At 44.3% G+C, this 17,010-nt stretch overlaps 1 protein-coding gene across 3 annotated transcripts in view; it reads right to left on the bottom strand.

Annotated features, from left to right (window-relative positions):
- Positions 1 to 16,366, bottom strand: part of PKIB (cAMP-dependent protein kinase inhibitor beta) — a 56,114-nt gene extending 39,748 nt beyond the window's left edge. The window contains exon 1 of one of the 3 annotated variants that reach the window (XM_054822858.1): positions 16,257 to 16,366. The gene's annotated coding sequence lies outside the window, so the exon portion shown is untranslated. Of the gene's footprint in view, positions 1 to 15,422; positions 15,556 to 15,690; positions 15,848 to 16,256 lie in introns of those variants that run through there. The other 2 variants (XM_054822854.1, XM_054822857.1) reach the window with 2 other exon arrangements.
- Positions 16,367 to 17,010: the final 644 nt, after the last annotated feature.

Below are 17,010 nucleotides of genomic sequence, written 5' to 3'. Positions count from 1 at the left end.
AGGTTGAATGGCATTTGGAGGTGAGGGGAAGGAGGTACCAGCAAAGACAATAAATCCTAACTGATCCCTAAAGAGGTGGAGAGGGACAGAAGAGGCAGAAAAAGGTTTTCTTCAGTCTTTGTTCTTGTGCTGTGCAGGCCAGACACAGCTGCAGCCCAAGCGGTTCCCTGAGGGTAAGGATTGCACGTCTTAGCTCTCCCTGGAACAACAGCGTCTCTGCAAAGAGCAGGAGAGGGAAAGCAGGAATCATTAAACCCCATCCCTAACCTCTGCATACTCCATTATAGCTTCATCCATCAAATGGGATTTTTACAAGTGCTTTGCAATCCCCCCTGCAAGACTCCTTGGTGCTATCAGTAGGGGAATGCAATTTTACACATCATGAAAACACAGTATTTATATTTGCATGTAGCAAGCAACAAACGAAAAAAGATGCATAACTGATGTCAATGGCAGAAGGATGATAAGCCTGAAGCCTTGATGATAAGCCTGAAGAGCGGCAAGCGTGTTTGAAAACTACTGTCCTATGTCCAGAGTCACTGCTGAATCCACCATTCATTTTCCCCTTCCCAGCTTCATGTCACTTTATCATCACACCTTCTCCTCCCTTTCCCCCACCCAAACTGTTCTGTACAAGCACCTACTGCATTTGTTAGCACAAGGGTCTCCATCATGCCACCTCTGTAATCACATTTGCTAACATTTCCTTTAACCTAACAGGCTGTGACTGATGACATGTTATTCCACATCTGGTATCACTGAGACCAAACCTGAAACAAAAGAACGGAAGGAAGCCTTGGCACACTCTGTATCCAAGGACGTCACATTGATGATAACTGAAGGTCACCTCCGGATTCAGTGTGCTGGGAAACCAAACCTCAGGCAATCTGGTGGTGTTCTTGCTCTTCTCTCCGCTATACATACCACTTAAATGATGGGACGCTACTTATGCAGCTTTTAGCTGCCTGTAGGTGAACATAATTCTGATGTTAATTCACCAGGTATTATTCCTGGTCCATCTCTCTCTCAGGTATGCACAGCAGCAGCATTCCCTCTGTTCACTCCAGGAATGAAATTTTCCCTTTACCCATATTCAGGAAAAGGACGAATGCACTTGCTTATTCTGACCCCAGCTCACATGCCAATGCTCTGCACAAGGACACGTTTGGGCCACGCATCAATCAACCATGCAGCTTTACAGCAACAAGCAGGCAGATCTACAGATTTTTTAATCACCCTTGGTAAAAAAAGCAGAGCCACTGTACCACTGCGCTGCAGAGATCCATCTGAGAAGCTAATATAGCCAGGCACAACTTATAACAGATATTCTGATTTATGTCAGGAGCCAAATTTGCCCTCATTTACTCTCAAGCTCAACAAGGCAGACAGGCACCAATACAAGACTCTGTCCTTCAAGTCCTGGGTGGTCTGTTCCTTAGGCCTTGATGAGCTGTGGGTCTAAGCTGGCTAAATGTACCTCTTGAGGCAGGAAACTGCTCTTGAAAGGGCTGTTAAAAAGTTCTTCTAAGGATGCACTGCTTCCAAAGAAATGCATAAAACTCCAATAGAAACAGAAATAGGGTAGGATACTTCTCACAGAAACGAAGGGACACATGGCATTGGTCTCAAGATTCTGGGTATTCAGCCAAGTTTCTTTCAGGGTTTTATTCAAAATCAGAAAAATATTCATGCATAGCATTCAAGCATGCCCATTGCCACTAAAGGGTGTCCAAGGTCTACAGCCAACTTTTCATACAATGCTCTGAGTTTTCTCTCACTATTCGTCCTCAGTGATTTTTTGCTTCGCCGAAGAATTCTGAGGGCAGCATGAAGGAGAAGGGACAGCAGGTATTTAGCAGTAGCATCACATCTGTTAAAAGCACAAAATCTACCTTGCCACAAATACCATTGGCCAGGGGTTTGTGCCTAATGTCCAGGCTCTTCCTACCATGCGTTCTCCTTAGGATGCATCAGTCAGCCAGTCCTATGCTGTCCTCAGTTTTTGTGCTCACCGAATTTCATGAGCTAATAGTTCTTCAGAGATGTGCATTTTGAACATATCTGGGAGCTGTCTGTCAAAATACTCAATATATATATATGAAAATTACATCTGTAAGAAGAAAAAGGGAGGAACATCTACAAATAAACTACTTTCCTGGAATTGTGGTCTTTCAGCTACAGAATTGGAGGCTGAAAAATGAGTACCAGATATCAAAAACTGACATAGACAAAATAACTTAGTCAAAGGAGAATGAGCTGCACTAAGGACACTAAGTCCTTTACCAATGAAAATCTTCTTTGAAACTGTAAATGACTATAAAAAGAAAAATCAAAGTCAGGATATACCAATAGCCTTTCTAAGATTTCATACAGCAAGAAAATATGCTGAACGTACATATCCAGGAAAGCTGTATTTAGCAGAGTGTGGTTTCGGGTTGCTTGCTAAGTGACCTGAAATAGTTCAATAGAACTGGAGTAGTTCAGTGGCTGTAGAGAAAAATAAATTGAGACAATGGTGCCCAGTCGGTGCAATGGCAGAACACTTGCATTGTGCAGCATGTTTTACATACATGACAGTAAATGTTTCTGGGACCATAAACTTTCTTCACAAATAATTATTTTCCATTATCACCCACCTGGCACAACTGAATCCAGAGTACATCAGTCATTTGCCTCATTAGATGAACATAAACTCCTCAGTCTTTCAAGAAACTCCCCTGGTGACAGGGTTGTCTATTCTGCGTTTTGAAGGCTTTGTCTCACAACTCAGAAGGTAACATTTTCCCGTTTTATTGTCAGGGGTGTTACAGATTGGAGGACAAGCCAACATTTCTTGGTAAATATGTCCAGGTTCTAGCGGCCTGCTTTACAGGCATTGTGAATGCTGCACATGCTCTTCCTTTCAGATTGAAAACAGTACTTTCTCTCTCCAGCATTAAAAAAAAGGGGGGAAAAATGGTTTGAGGCAAACAGGTGCAGATCTCCACATGTTGCAGAGCCAGTGAGGAGATCCATGAGAAAACCCACCCCTACCTGACAGATCCCCAGCTGAACAACAGCCACAGAACGCTTCCTACACAGGATGCCCCACACCCAACCGGGAGAAGCCTCATCACCAAACCACGGCATGGAGGGATCTGTGGGGTGCCACAACCTAAGCCTGGCACAGATCAGCTCCGACAGCCAGATGTGGCTCATCAGTGGGCTGGAGAAAACACCAAAGAACGGTGCAGCTTCTGGAGCAAGCCTTGTGCCACAACTGGCCACAAAACCACCAAGCTGAGGTGGAGGCGTGAGGCTCAAGCCAACGGTGTGAATGCTCAATAGATGCGATACGACAAGCAGCAGACAAATAGCTGTAGACTTTTCTCCCCTTCCCCACGTCCCACGCTCTTGGATGTGGAGAGGGAGGTACTTGCTACACTGCTGGGAGGTACTGCTATGGTATGCATCAACATCTGGGATTTGCTGAAGCCCATTCTGGATTAATTGGATAGCTGCTCTCACTACTCAGTCCCAGAGAAACAAACACAAATTAAAAATCTGGGTTACATGGTAAAAATGCCTTTCTAAAATCATGTTGTAAAAGACAAAAATAAAGGTTTAAATGAATTTCTGAATTAGAAGTAATTAATTTGGTGGTGTAGCAGAAAAGCTGTTTTGATTGGGTTTGGGTTTTGGTTTTTGGTTTGTTTTTTTTTTTTAATCTGAACCATCCATCAATCTAAAGCTCCATACAATTCCTACATTATCTGAGTAGGCACTGCTGATTCAAAGCAAGGATTAGTAACAAATCTGTGCCACCCCGGAGCCATTAAAACTGCAATTTAGTGGATGGGGAAAGGGCAGATGCATCTGATAACTAAAATGACCTTTCCTACAGATTTCTATGTTTGATTACCAGTATCTTTTTCTTGTTATATGGATCCACTGGTACACTGTAACATCAGAGTTCTTCCTGAATTGTGGCGATGATAGTATTTACCACCAAAACAGGAGAAGCCTCACACAGTGCAATTCAGTGCTGCACATACAGTGCAAAATAGTGCAAAATTTTATTCTTCTGAATAGTGAAGATACTTTAATAAACCCTACAAACCCAAGTGTCAATACCAGTCCCAGCACTAAATTGTTGAATACAGAATAGTCTTTCCGTGATAAATTTATGACCAGAGGAAATGGTATTTTTATAGCATCCATTCATATTTTTTAATGGAGGAGAGGGTGATCCAAGATTTCAAAGGCTATCCAAAGCGTCCTTTACCTTGAAGAAGGAAAGTAACCTGCATCAGGACACCTTGCCACAGCTCCCGAAACATGAGATGACAACCGGGTACTGTCGCCAAGGTACATTCAGTCAGCCGCCACTCTCCTCAATAAACTAGGAAAGTATTTGCAAGGTCTCATTAGATTCATCCTGCCCATTTTGGTTATAAAAACCAAACCATCCTGACCTATTATCTCACTCCTCTGCTCAGTATCATCGACGCCCATCGTCAAAGCGGTCGTGCACAGCCCCAAGGCCAAACGGCAGGCAGCAAGTGGTCCACAGGCCCCTTCCAGTGCCACAGACCTTGCTCGGCCCAGCTCTGCCCCCTCCCACGGGCAGCTGCCTTTCCCAAGGCGTTCAAGTGAACATCCCGCAAACGCAGCACCCCAGACAACAAGCACAGGCAGTTCATGAGCTATTTTCTGGCGATTTATTACCAAATGCAGCATAATGCGAGGAAAAAAAAAATACACTAATTAACTGTTATTTTTGTTCTACTAATTTAGAAAATGAGGGTGCAATTTCCTCCAGAAAGCAGATGCTACAGAATTAGTGGTGGGTTTTTCCTGGTATTTTGTTCACAGTTTAAACATTCAAATTGGAGTCTCAGTAAGTGTTTGTTGAATGTTTAGCACAGTTAAGCTCTATTTTTGTCTAGAGAAGTATCATTTCAGATGTCACAGTTCACCAACAAATACTGAGCACCACGGCTGTGCAGGGCAGCATTTCTCCTAGGAACTACAACTCCAGAGCTGTTACTGGAAATGCTGCCTTCTCCTGAGCAGCGGTTTTCCCGCTAAAACATAATTAACAAAATAACACATCACCACAACTCCTCTGCAGCTTCCATTTGCTAACAAACTGGTGCTGATCTCTTTCTGTCAGATCCCGACATCACTCTCTCCTCAGCTTCCCTTCCTCCTCACCCTCCCTCCCTAAATTCAGAGACACAAATCTACAGGAAAATGTGTGAAGACACTTTCTGAAGAGATGTAAGATGGAGAACAGAGTGTCTGCTATGTTCTTCACTCAAAATAAGCCTATGTGCCTTTTATACAGTCCATATGCTTATTTTCTTAACAATTTCTGAAACTCCCATAGTGATACCAGACATGACTGTGCCATAATATTCCTTCCTCAGATTCAGGTTTTTTCCCCCTCTCCCCAAGGATTTGCTCCTCCGAACAAACCCAGAGCAGCTCCAGCCGCTCCCAAGTGAGGTACTCGCTGTGCTGGCACTGTGCAAGCGCGGCTCCAAAGCCACCGAGCTGTTTTTAGCCCCCATGCCGCCGGAGGCTGAGCATCTTCCCCCTCCCTCATCACATCCCATTTTGTGACGAGCCGTCTATCCTCATGCTTTTGAACCCTATGCTCTCTTATGAGACTGAGCCTTAAAAAAGGTCTCCAGCAAAAGAGCATGTCTCAATGTGTGCTCCTATCAAGGCCTTTGCCCCAAAACATAGGAGAGGTCAATGCAGACGCCAGAAAATCAGAACTAGGTCTTATCCTGCACGTATTTTGTTCAGCTGTCTAGATTGGCTTGTTGTCTGCTGGAGCAGTTCAGACTGGCACGGGAGGAGTGGAGCCAGATCTCCCTGCCAGCTCCGGGTACGACATCTGAACGGATATCCCCATTTTGGGAAAAGTTTAATTTCAAATGGTAATTACATCCCACCTCCAGTGGGCTCCTGCTCTTCTAAGCCTAAACTGCTGGACTCGCGTCACTTGTTACAGACACAACTAAACAGTCCGCTGCCATCTATACATCAAATGGATGTACACCTGTCAGATGGTAGCTCGGGCCGTCAGCCCCACTTCTCTTCCTCTACGAAATACTGACGTTGGAAAGTCTTAACAAAGAAACTGAGACTAAGGGAAATGTCCTCCGCTCCAGAGACGGCAGTGCCGGCTGTTCTCTCTGCTCTCCAGTTCTCGACCAGGAATAGAGCGGGAACAAAAGCATTCATTCCTGCCCTGAATGGTAACTCTAGAGAAAGCTCTGGGCTGGAAATCCCAGATTTTTGGTGGCTTAAATCAAATGGAACCAAGGCACAGAATTGGAGTGGGGTGGGGTGGGAGTGGTTTGCCATCCAAAATTTAAAATGACCTTTTTCAATCTGCTCTGATTCACCTCTAACCTTACACACTTTTTCCTAAATTCTGAAAAGGTACAGAAATGAGGCCAAGATACAAATTTAAATAAATAAACTACGATTTCATTTCAAAATGTACCCTTAGAAAACTTACATCGTTAAACTATTTATAGTAAGAGCTGATCAAACGATTAAGTACACTTAAAAAGTTTCGTTTTTTAAAAAAGTTTGAATCTCATCTTTTAGTTCTTCCAGAGTATAACTTTTCATTCATTTTTAAGCATTAGAACTAAAGGTTCTAGGTTTTACATAAATCTAAAGATCAAGCAACTTTTAAGATCATCATGGTGTGAGGTTTTATTGATTTTTTTTTGGTGGTCAGAATCAAGAGGCAGATATCACTCCATGTGGATTTGCAAAATAGGTCAGCAAGGTAAATTTGTTCAGCTTTCCTCTACGCTCTTCAGATGCTTCGCCAATTACTACTTCTTTCTAAAGAGGCCTCCAAATTTGTTTGTTCTCTCTTTATATGACACAATATAACTCCCTACAAAGGCTGGCTTGTTAACCAGTCAATTAACACAGCGAATATACAGTTGAATGTTTTATTATGTCTGTTCAAGATAGCTAAGTTTCTGTAATAACATTCAATTGCCATGGTAAGATGCATTAATTGTTCTAATTTACTCAGAACAAGAAATTATCTCTCCTTAAATGTGATCATAGCAAGTAGGTTTCCATTTGGAATTATTTTAATAATCAGTAAAGCCAAATGAATTCATATTATGAATTAATACTTTTTTCTTTTACTTTCAAAAGTTGCTAGAACAAAAAAAATACACTGACTCTATTGGAAAATCTGTTTGAGAAACACATCGTCCCGTTATTTTGTTTTACTTTGAAGTGCTACTTCCAGCTACCTGTAAGTAATGAGAATCTGGAAAGAGAGAAGGAACATAAAAGTGCATTAGCCCATTAATAAGAGGAACTGTGTGGACAGTGTGCACACTCTCTTCAAACTAAAAGTAATAAAATTACAAATTCAGAACAGAAAAAGCTAGCATTGCCTTTTCAGCGACTCTTCTTCCTAAAGGCATCATGCTCTGGCTCTGTGCTATACACCTTTCACATTCAAGGGGAAAGCTTCCGATCAATAAAACAATGTTTTCATTAGTAATTGGATGAGATTTATTTTTATTCAGTTCAATGCCTTCCCCAGTTCTAGCTTCTCCAGCAAACAAGTGCAAGTTCAAGGCGAAAGAAAACAAATATTCCTCCAACCCTCACATGCTCATCTTAAGCTTTTTTAAGCTCTCTGAGGTAAACAGCAAGCACTTTTAGTGACAGTTCCTGAGTAATGATGGGGAAGAGCGAGGAGGTGGTTGAAAGCACCACTGGCTTCTTAATGCAAGCTCTTTTATACTAGTCAGGGAACACATGTTCAATCACTGCTTGTGAAACAGCTTTGACAACACAGAGCAGAGCATTTTGCTTGATGTTTGTTTAAGTGAGACTATTTCTATTTTGGAAGCAATTGCTTTTATTTTACTTTTTTTTTTACTTTTTTTTTTTGTTGTTAAACAGGAGCAACCCACGGTCTTAATAACAGATTAGTGAGTGGTTGTCTTCTCTGGAGACTTCATTATCATGAGGTTTCACTTCACTCCAGCTCCTCTTAGAAGACATTTAAAGAGAACATAGGAAGGGTAGTATAGAATTTCTAATACCTGAGCTTCCCAAAAACAAAAACAAGCGGGACGTACTAGAAGCAGCCCATCCCCACTGAGGGACCTTTCTTTAAAACCTCAGAATCACACCATTACAAACAATGCCTACTGTCAAGAAAGCAACAGAATTAGTGTTTCATTTTTGAACACAGAACATAAATATCACGTTAACACTTTAGCAAAACATGTTTACAGAAGTCCCTGCGTATTTATGGTACTATCCTGTGCCTTGCAGAAAGCTTTTCTTAGGTGAGCAAAAGCAGCAGTAAACTGAATCAGACTTGAAGCCTGAAACAGAGCGCATGCTGCACACTTAGAAATGATTTCACACCATTGAATTTAACCATATTTAAGACAGATTACATTAGCAAGATATTTAAGGCAGGGACTGCAAACAATTACGCTGTTGTAAGCGTCTGTTGCTATTTCTTATAAAAGGTACTGTCGCTGACCATCTTTTAGTCTGGGAAATAAAGGTCCCTCTGCTATATTTCTCATGCATAGATGGTAATGAGAACTTCACAGCAACTTTTCAGAGGCTCAGCTTTGAACTTGGTACGACAGGTTTCGCAGGACAGCTCAGGCTGGAGGGAGCTGGGGACGTCCCTGCTCCGTCCCTGCCGCAGCAGGCTCAGCGCCGAGGTCAGACCGGGCTGCTCAGGGCTGTGTCCCCTCGGGGCTGGGGACCCCCCAGGATGGAGCTGGCACAGCCTCCCTGGGCAGCCTGCGCCAAAGATAACCATGCTATTCCCAGCTGGCTGAGCCCAGAGAAATGTAGATACACTTCAGGTATGAGGCAAACCACATCCTTCTACTTGGTACCACGGGGGAAATTCTGGTTAGATTTCAAATGCTGTTTTCAGAACTGGATGTCCACTCGAGACAGAATTTCTGGGCATCATCTTTCTGCCTTCCGCTTCCTTTAGTCCTCCTATCTAACCAAACCCTATCATCAACAGACAGAAGAGACTTTTCAAGACCTCCATATAAATAATTATGGGACAAATCTTACCAACACTATTTAATGGAAAGTCTCTTAATTAAGGACTGTAAAATCCACCTTTGTAGGTACTAATTGCTTGCGAACAAAGCATACCGCATACTGCCCAAGAATTAAAGGTATTTTTGATGAGGCAGAGGAAGGCGTAGACTCACCTTAATGATAATCTCTTTGGCATCACACAGTGATACATCACAGATCACTTTCATTGGTTAGTATGAAATATATAACAGCTGCCAACGCTTCTGCTTCTGTCTAAGCAGAAGCAAGACACCTTGTAATGAAGAAATTATAAATATCGATGGGTGAAGTACTCAGCCAGAGTATACAAATGACACAGGATTCAAAAGGAGGCAAAACAAAACTTAACGGAGGTGTTAAGCCTGAGCAAAAGGGAATACTTTATCCAGACAGAATACATAGTTGCGTGAATTTTATTCAGCCTCAGTCACTAGACATCGTACAGAGGTCATGAAATACCAAACTTCCAGGTGTTTTCTGTGGTGTACATGAATATACACACACCACAGAGCTTCCATGGAAACACTCTCTGGATATAGAACAACTCCAATATGTTTCCTAATCAGAATGTTCTGTCATGGGAAAAATGTACATGCTTAAATGCAATATTGTCCATAAAGTATGAAGATGTAGCACTATTAAAAGCTCTAGGTGCACAAACCAAAACTTACTTCTTCCCTGGTTTACATAATTTTCATTTTTGTTGGTTCCTTTTCTTTTAAGGCCTACGACACAGGTACTGCAAAGCATTTTGTATCCACAACTAACTCAAAACACTGTGAAGAGTATCCTAGTGACATTACCCTTCAACAAGTCAGCCTGCTCCATCAGTAATAATAGTCACAAAGACTAAAGCCAGAGATCTGAAGGCATTTGGGTTTCCTTGTAAAAATGGCTTGCATAGTCTCATAATGTTCATTTTAATACTTGTTTTTATTGACCTGCAGGCCTCTCTTTACGCAAGTAGAGTTGCAGGATGTCGCTCCAACCCAAAGCTGACTCCGAAGGAGAAAGATTCATTGCAGAGGAGGAAGCTGTCTCTACACAAGAGATGTTGAATGTAGCACGTCTTCCAAGGACATTGCAATAACTCTGCAGCTGCATTGCTGAACACAGTTACAGGTTACTCGGGAGCCTATGGACAAACTTGTAGGTTTCCCACAGAATTTTGTAAACCAGTTTCAAAGGTAATTGAAAAAGGCTAAAACAAAAGGCTGCCCACTTGCCCATGAAGGCAGCAAAGCAGCATGAATTATTCCCCTGTCCTGCATCAGCAGGTGTTTAGATCTGCAAACATAAACAGTACCGTGTACTACAAACCCACTTCACCTTCCTCTGTTGGATGGGATATGCGGACAGGATGGGGAAAGCCAACAGAGAGGAAAACAATGTGTTGCTATCATTACATATGCAGCAAATACTGCTTAATCTGGATTAAAGAAGAAAAAAAGCAAGAAGCGCTCCCTGATCTGCAATTGCTTCTCTGGGATCTTCCTAAGGACACCACAGCAAAATGGAAGGTTTCTAATGAAGAGCAGCATCCTTGCAGCACAACCTAGCATGGAACTGCCCCCACCTCTGGGGTCAGCACGGAAAGACGTGTGCTACGTACCAAAGCAAGCACATGCATAGAAGCTTCTGCCGCGTACGTTCAGCCCTCGCTGTGCTCCGGGAAGCTAGCTGAACGTCTCCTGCCCAAGTGCCTGGGTGCACCTGACACAGCTCCACACTTGAAGGCTGCTCAAGGTACGCGTCTTCCCACGCGCCGTGCAAACCTGACCCAGCTGGTAAAATCGTCATCTCCCTTGGCTGACACTGTTTTTTTAGGCTGTGGTCAGAGGTGCTGCCTCGGCCACAGCAGAACCACATTAAGGGCTCCCGCTCTCAGTCCCGCCGCTGGTTTTCCCACCCCACCTCAGCCCGTTCCCCTGGCCCCTGGGCAGGGGCTCTGCTCCCCTCTCTACGGGATGTCACTGCCCTTCTCCAACCTGCCAAGCTAAGTGTGGGGGTTTGCACACCCTACCCGATCTGTCACAGCAGTTCAAGTTAGACACTTCCACTGGCAAGGTTTTAAGATCTCTTGGATGCATCTTAACTGAAACAGACTGGGTAGCACCTACATATGCTGCTACATCCTGCATTTCTGGGAGCGATGCAACTGCTGGTGAGGGGTGAGGGTGAGAAACCGCTGTGGGAGTTGCCTCCTAAACCATCTGGGAGGCACCCAGCCCGGCCTGGCTGGTGGCAGCTCCCTGGGGTGCGGGGAGAGCCGTGTGGGGCTGCCAGGTGGGCAAGGAAGGTTGTTTGGCTCCATCAATGTGCGAGAAGATGAGGCAGGGCAAGATGTTACATGAGCATAAGTGCTTGTTCCCAGAGAAAGAGACACTCTTGTGCACCTCGTTCCTCTTCTTGCTAATATAAACTGGGAGACTAAAGTCAAATGTAATCACTATACGAGCCCAGTGCTCTCTCTTTAGCATGGAATGCAGGCTTTAATAATAGATAAATAATTTCTAAAATATGGTAAGGAGACCTCAGTGCAGCTTGAATGCGGACAAATATTTAAAAAGAAATCAACATTATCTACTAAGCACTTTACTAAATTGGTTTCATTTCTATTTGTACATTCACGCCTAGAGAGAAATCCAGTTGATATGATTTCTACAATACGAAAAAAAAACTAGCAAATCAACGTACTGTACTCTCAAAGCTTTCTAAAAAGCAAAACATTACAAAACAATCCCACTCACAGCAATTTTCTAGGGAGGTACTGAAAGAGAAGAAAGGCAAGTATTGTGATGATATTCATGTTGGAAAGACAAGGGATGAGAAAATGGAAAATTACCCATAAATATAGCTCATAACTTTAGCTATGTAACAAACAAATAATCAGAACAATAATCACAATTTAAAAGTCAATAAAAGCAGCATGTCTTTATAAAGGTCTTGCTAGATAAACTCACAATACCTTTCCATTATTCCTCTCCTGTCATGACACAGGGAGAGTGCTCCGCTACGCAGGGAAAGCAAAGCAGAAGAGGATGTTTGGATGTAGCCATAACCAGAAGAAATAGCAGTGGCAGTAGGAAGCAAATTAAAGTCTAATCAAAAGCTTGTAAGCAATTCAGAGAAACAGATTGTGGAAGAAAGCAGGTTTTATTGTGACCACAGTAATGGAGTGTTTGCACTGACTCAAGGTAAGAAAAGAAAATTCCTGCACCATCAGCTACCAACCCTGTATCCAGAAGTATTAAATTATGGGCTAGGAAAACAACAGGTCAGTTTATGAAGTTGAGAACACCAGCATTTATATATATCTCATTGCCAGAAATATCTCAGACAAATAGAGTTATTTTGAGCTGACTATGGAGGAGAAAAGGCATGACCAAAACTTCTAAGACTGTGCACTCCCAAGGAGCAGAGAAATTGAAAAATATAATCACCAACCCTTGAGTAGCAGAAGCGACAAAGCTCAGCATCTTATGGAGCACCCATATGAATTTTCTGATGTCTAAGAAGCTGAATGCTTGCTACAGCTCTTCCCTCAGTGGGGGCATCAAATTAATCTCTCTCATTTCCCTGATCACCAGCAGTCTTGAGGTTTCTAAGAATTTAATCCTTGGAAATCTCTACTTTTCTACTTATATTGGTTGAAATTGATCCCTAGGGGTAAAAAATTACTCTGGGGCAATGAGGGGAGCTATCAGTCAGACAGCATTATTATTATTATTATTATTTTATAGCTTCATCTCCTTAGGAAACCAGGTTGAAGAGAAAAGGGAAGAAATAACAAACACAAATCTCAAATGGGAAAAACTTATAAAACCAGAATTATTAAGTCCAGTACAGAAGACATTCTTTCACGTGAGGAAAGCCAGATTTGAGAGCTTTTCACAAACAGATCACCATTCCTGACTTTCTAGGATTTCTGTTAAGCCATACTCGGGCTGCAATGAAAATCTGGATGATCCCCCTGTAAAAATGTAAACGCCAAAATCCTAATCTATTCTAACACAGATGTGTGACTGTCCAACTACTTCCACCAGACAAGATCAGTTGGATTTATTTTTGTAATTCTCTCCTTTCAGTGCTGGTGGCGATCCCACGGGTCTGAGTGACCCATCTGGACGCCACAGAGTGGAAGAAACCAAGCCATCAATCTGAAATGCTGCTCGCAGCACTGCTTGAGAGAACAAGGAGCACGCCAGGGAGATGTTGCAGCGAATGGAGGCTCTTTGGCCATCAAGATATGGAGAGAGCACAGAAATTTCCCTCACTTTCCCCCCAAAGCCAGTCAGGAGGGAGCCATGCTCAGAGAAGTGAGCAAGGTCCTGGAGCTTCTTCACCAGAAAGAGAAATCGATGAAGTCCAACAGAAAGCCTGGCAGGAGTTCGGGGAACGTACAATCTCCTGCTAGACTGATCTTTAGCTGATGGAGAAAACCGCACATAGGATTCCTCACAGATTTTCATCCCAGGTTTTAGAAATCGAAGGAAGCAGGTACATTCTGAATGATTCATTAAAAACACTCATCGTTATACTAACAGAAAATATTATTTGAACAGGAAGATGAATAAATGGACACAAGGGAACAATTTTGCACTTCCAGACAGATTAACAACATGACCTGACTTTCTCTCTCTCTGCATTTCATGATTTGTGTCAATATTTTTTTAAATTTGTCATGATTTTGAAGCTCGTGTATATTTTTATAGCATACTGATGTGTGTAATGCTGGTTTGCTTACATTTGTTACTGTCATGACACGTCTAAGACAAAATAAAGTAGCCTGGTCTCTATTCCAACAGGGTGTATTACAACACCAGTCCACAGAACTGTACAGTAAAGTGATTTCTTTTAGAAGTTATTTGGGTATTTCTAGTGAAGTTTCAATTTATCTTACTTCTATACAAGTATTTTTTATCAACCACAATGTAACATTTCATAAACATCGTAGCACAAACATTCAAGTTCTTAATTTCAAAGGGAATATTAACAATTGAAGCAAAAAAAACCCCCGAGACCATTCTCATCCCCATGACTACTTCAGTGAGGAAAGGTAAACAAAATGTCATGGTCTTTCCTTCAGCTGTTTTCAAGGTCTCTCTTCTGACCAAGTATTTAATCCAAACTGGTTTTTTCTAGCTACGAAAGGTGATGAAGTTATACTGGGTAAGTCAACATGCCCTGTGTATTTTCACATTCATCAGTCCTAACCACAGTGCCCCCAAAGGTGGACAGGATTGTCTTGGAGCGACCAAAGTCTCATTACTTTTCAAAATTCAAATCTTTAAGAACTGAGTGTATCTGTACCAACCAAATAGCATGCTGTAGATCATTTTGTCTCTTGCTTCAGGAGTATTTTGAGTACTCTTTAACTTCTTCCTTCGCTAAAAGCACTAGCCTGCTCTTCAGTCCAAATAACTTTTAATAAATGCAGAGGAGCATCACTGATAACTGAATTAAGAAAAAATTCTCTTACTGCCAACATTTTGTTGCAATCAGAAAGAAAAAAATCCTGCCTTGCGAGTGATCAAAGTACAAGGACACTCCTTGCAATCACGGAAAGATGAAAGTCAATGATGTATTTTAACTGATTTTCTAGGAACATCTTTTGCATCAACAAACCACATGTTAGTCATTCATCATCTTGTCCGTGCAACTTTAATTATGGACTTCGTGCGCAACGGTTATTTTTCAGCAATGTATTTTAATATAACTAAGCAGTGTTATTATGTAAATAAAGTTGATATTTCTACTCTCTACTTTTCCGTGCTCTTACCCTTGATTAATTTGACCATACAAACATAGTTTCAGAAAGGAGACGCAGATAAAAATTGCACCCGGGCCGCTTCTGATTGCTTTTCTGGCAGAGAAAAAGTAATTTTAGTTTTCTTCCTGATGAGAGGCAATCTATTTCTGACACCTATTATCAGTTTCCCTGAGCACTTCCTAAAGGTTAATACCTAACGTAAATAAACATTAAACCTGGTCGGTCCAGTCATACGGAAGCATCTAGGACTGGGAGGCACGGACAGATTATCCGTGACTTATCCACGGTCACGCAGAACACCTGGGACACGGTCAGACACTGGACCTCACGTCCCCAAGAGCACCCTCAGCAGCTACTTCATCTCTGCTCAGCATCTTCATCTCCCACAGCATCTGGGCTACGCGTCCCCTGCTGCAACTTCTCCCCGTGCCTTGCCCCAGGGGCGTGCGATGCCCGTCAGAGGGATGCCCAAACCCAACGGCCGCTGCAGGCGCCGGGGCCGCCGAGGGTCCTCAGCCGGGAGGGACGCGCACGTTACCTGGACACGCCGCTTCGCCGGGGCTCGGCCAGCCGGGAACGCTCCGGTTTGCAGGGCGGCCGTCCCCTCCCGCGCCCCCCGGCGCCGCCGCCGCCCCCCGCGGGGGTGTCCCCTGCCGGCTCCCGCAGCGGGCGACCGAGCTGCCCCCGGCGACCACGGCCCGGACGGGAGCGGGACGCCGCCCCGCGCCGCTCCCCCTCCGCCCGACCCCCAACTTGCCCCGCGGCCGCCACCCCGCGGCCCCCCCGCCCGCCGCCGCCGCACTCACCCGGCGCCGGAGGTGCCGCTCCCGCCGCCGGCCGCTCTCTGCCCTCGGCCCGCGCTGCGCCGGGAGCCGCGGCCGTGCCGGGAGGCGCCGGGTGCCGTGCCCGCCCTGCGGCCGCACCGCCCCCCCGCCGGCGCGCCCGTCCCCGCCGCCCGTCCCGGCAGGGAGCGGCGCGGCGGGGCCGGGACCGGGGCGTCCCCCGGAGCGCTTGGGGTGGCCGCAGCGGGGCACCCCCGAGGGGCTGCCCAGGCCGGAGCGGGCGGACCGCCTGCGTGAGCTGACCCTCGGCGCTGGCATGGGGCACCGCTCCCCGAAATACCGAGTGGGGGCCGGCCCGGCTTGCAAGCCCTCGCCAGCTTGCCTCTGCAGCCGAGAGAGGGGACCTGGCCGGGGACCCCCCTCTCACCTCCAACAAGCGAGGAGGAACACGCCTGCCGAGGGTCCCTGTCTCCCCGTGGCCCTCCCAGAGGCACACACGGAGCTGCCCCTCTGCGAAGTGATGGCAGCGAGGGGAAGCAGGTCCCGGTGCCCAGTCACCCAAAAATAGCCGGGAAAAATACAGCTCTTACCTGGAACCTTGCTCATTTTAGTCTCAGTTCTCCGTGTTACAGTTTTTTGGCTGCAGTCCCTCAAACTGCACCAGCAAAATGACACAGGACATCCTCCCGCTCCTGCCCGACGGAAGCAGCTAGTGCCTGACAAATTCTGGTCTGAAAACAATGTAAAAAGTTGGCACCTGGATGTAGCCATGCGTGACCCTTTTTGGCCGCAAGCTTTATTATACCACACGGGGAGAGGCCATGGTGCAGCTGCAGTAGTCTGTCGTAAGACTTCTCGCCTCTGGGACATGCTTTTACACAGGAGCTTGAAAAAAATCAAATCTGGGCCCGAAATCAGCAGTCTTTACATTTTTTTTTCTCTTAAAAATGTTGTCCTGTGAATAATACAGCAAGTTCTGTGTCTTAATTACCGAGTTTCAGTGGGAACACAAAAGTTAACATCTGGCATCTTAGAGTATGTCAATGCACAATCATGTTCCCTACAGCTGGATGCGCAATTTGGTATTATACCAAAGTGGCTTTGAAAGCTTTTTAAAAGATCTAGAAATTTTAGGCATTGATTTTTAACATAGTTTTTCTAAGTTATACCACAAGGACTCTATCTATTTGAAATCCCTTTAAAGTGTTTTGAAAGTCTCGCTACAGGCAATCCATATTTATGTGAGCCTTTATCCAGCCATTTCCCTACCTCCAGTCCTAGCTGCATGACAAGGGAACCAGCACAGAGGTTTTCCCATTTATACCTGATATTCTGAGAACTGGA

Source organism: Grus americana, chromosome 3 (assembly GCF_028858705.1).
Source record: "Grus americana isolate bGruAme1 chromosome 3, bGruAme1.mat, whole genome shotgun sequence".
Lineage (NCBI taxonomy): Eukaryota > Metazoa > Chordata > Aves > Gruiformes > Gruidae > Grus > Grus americana.
The sequence above is the reverse complement of the archived record's forward strand: the minus strand, read 5'-3'. Positions and strand labels throughout refer to the sequence as shown.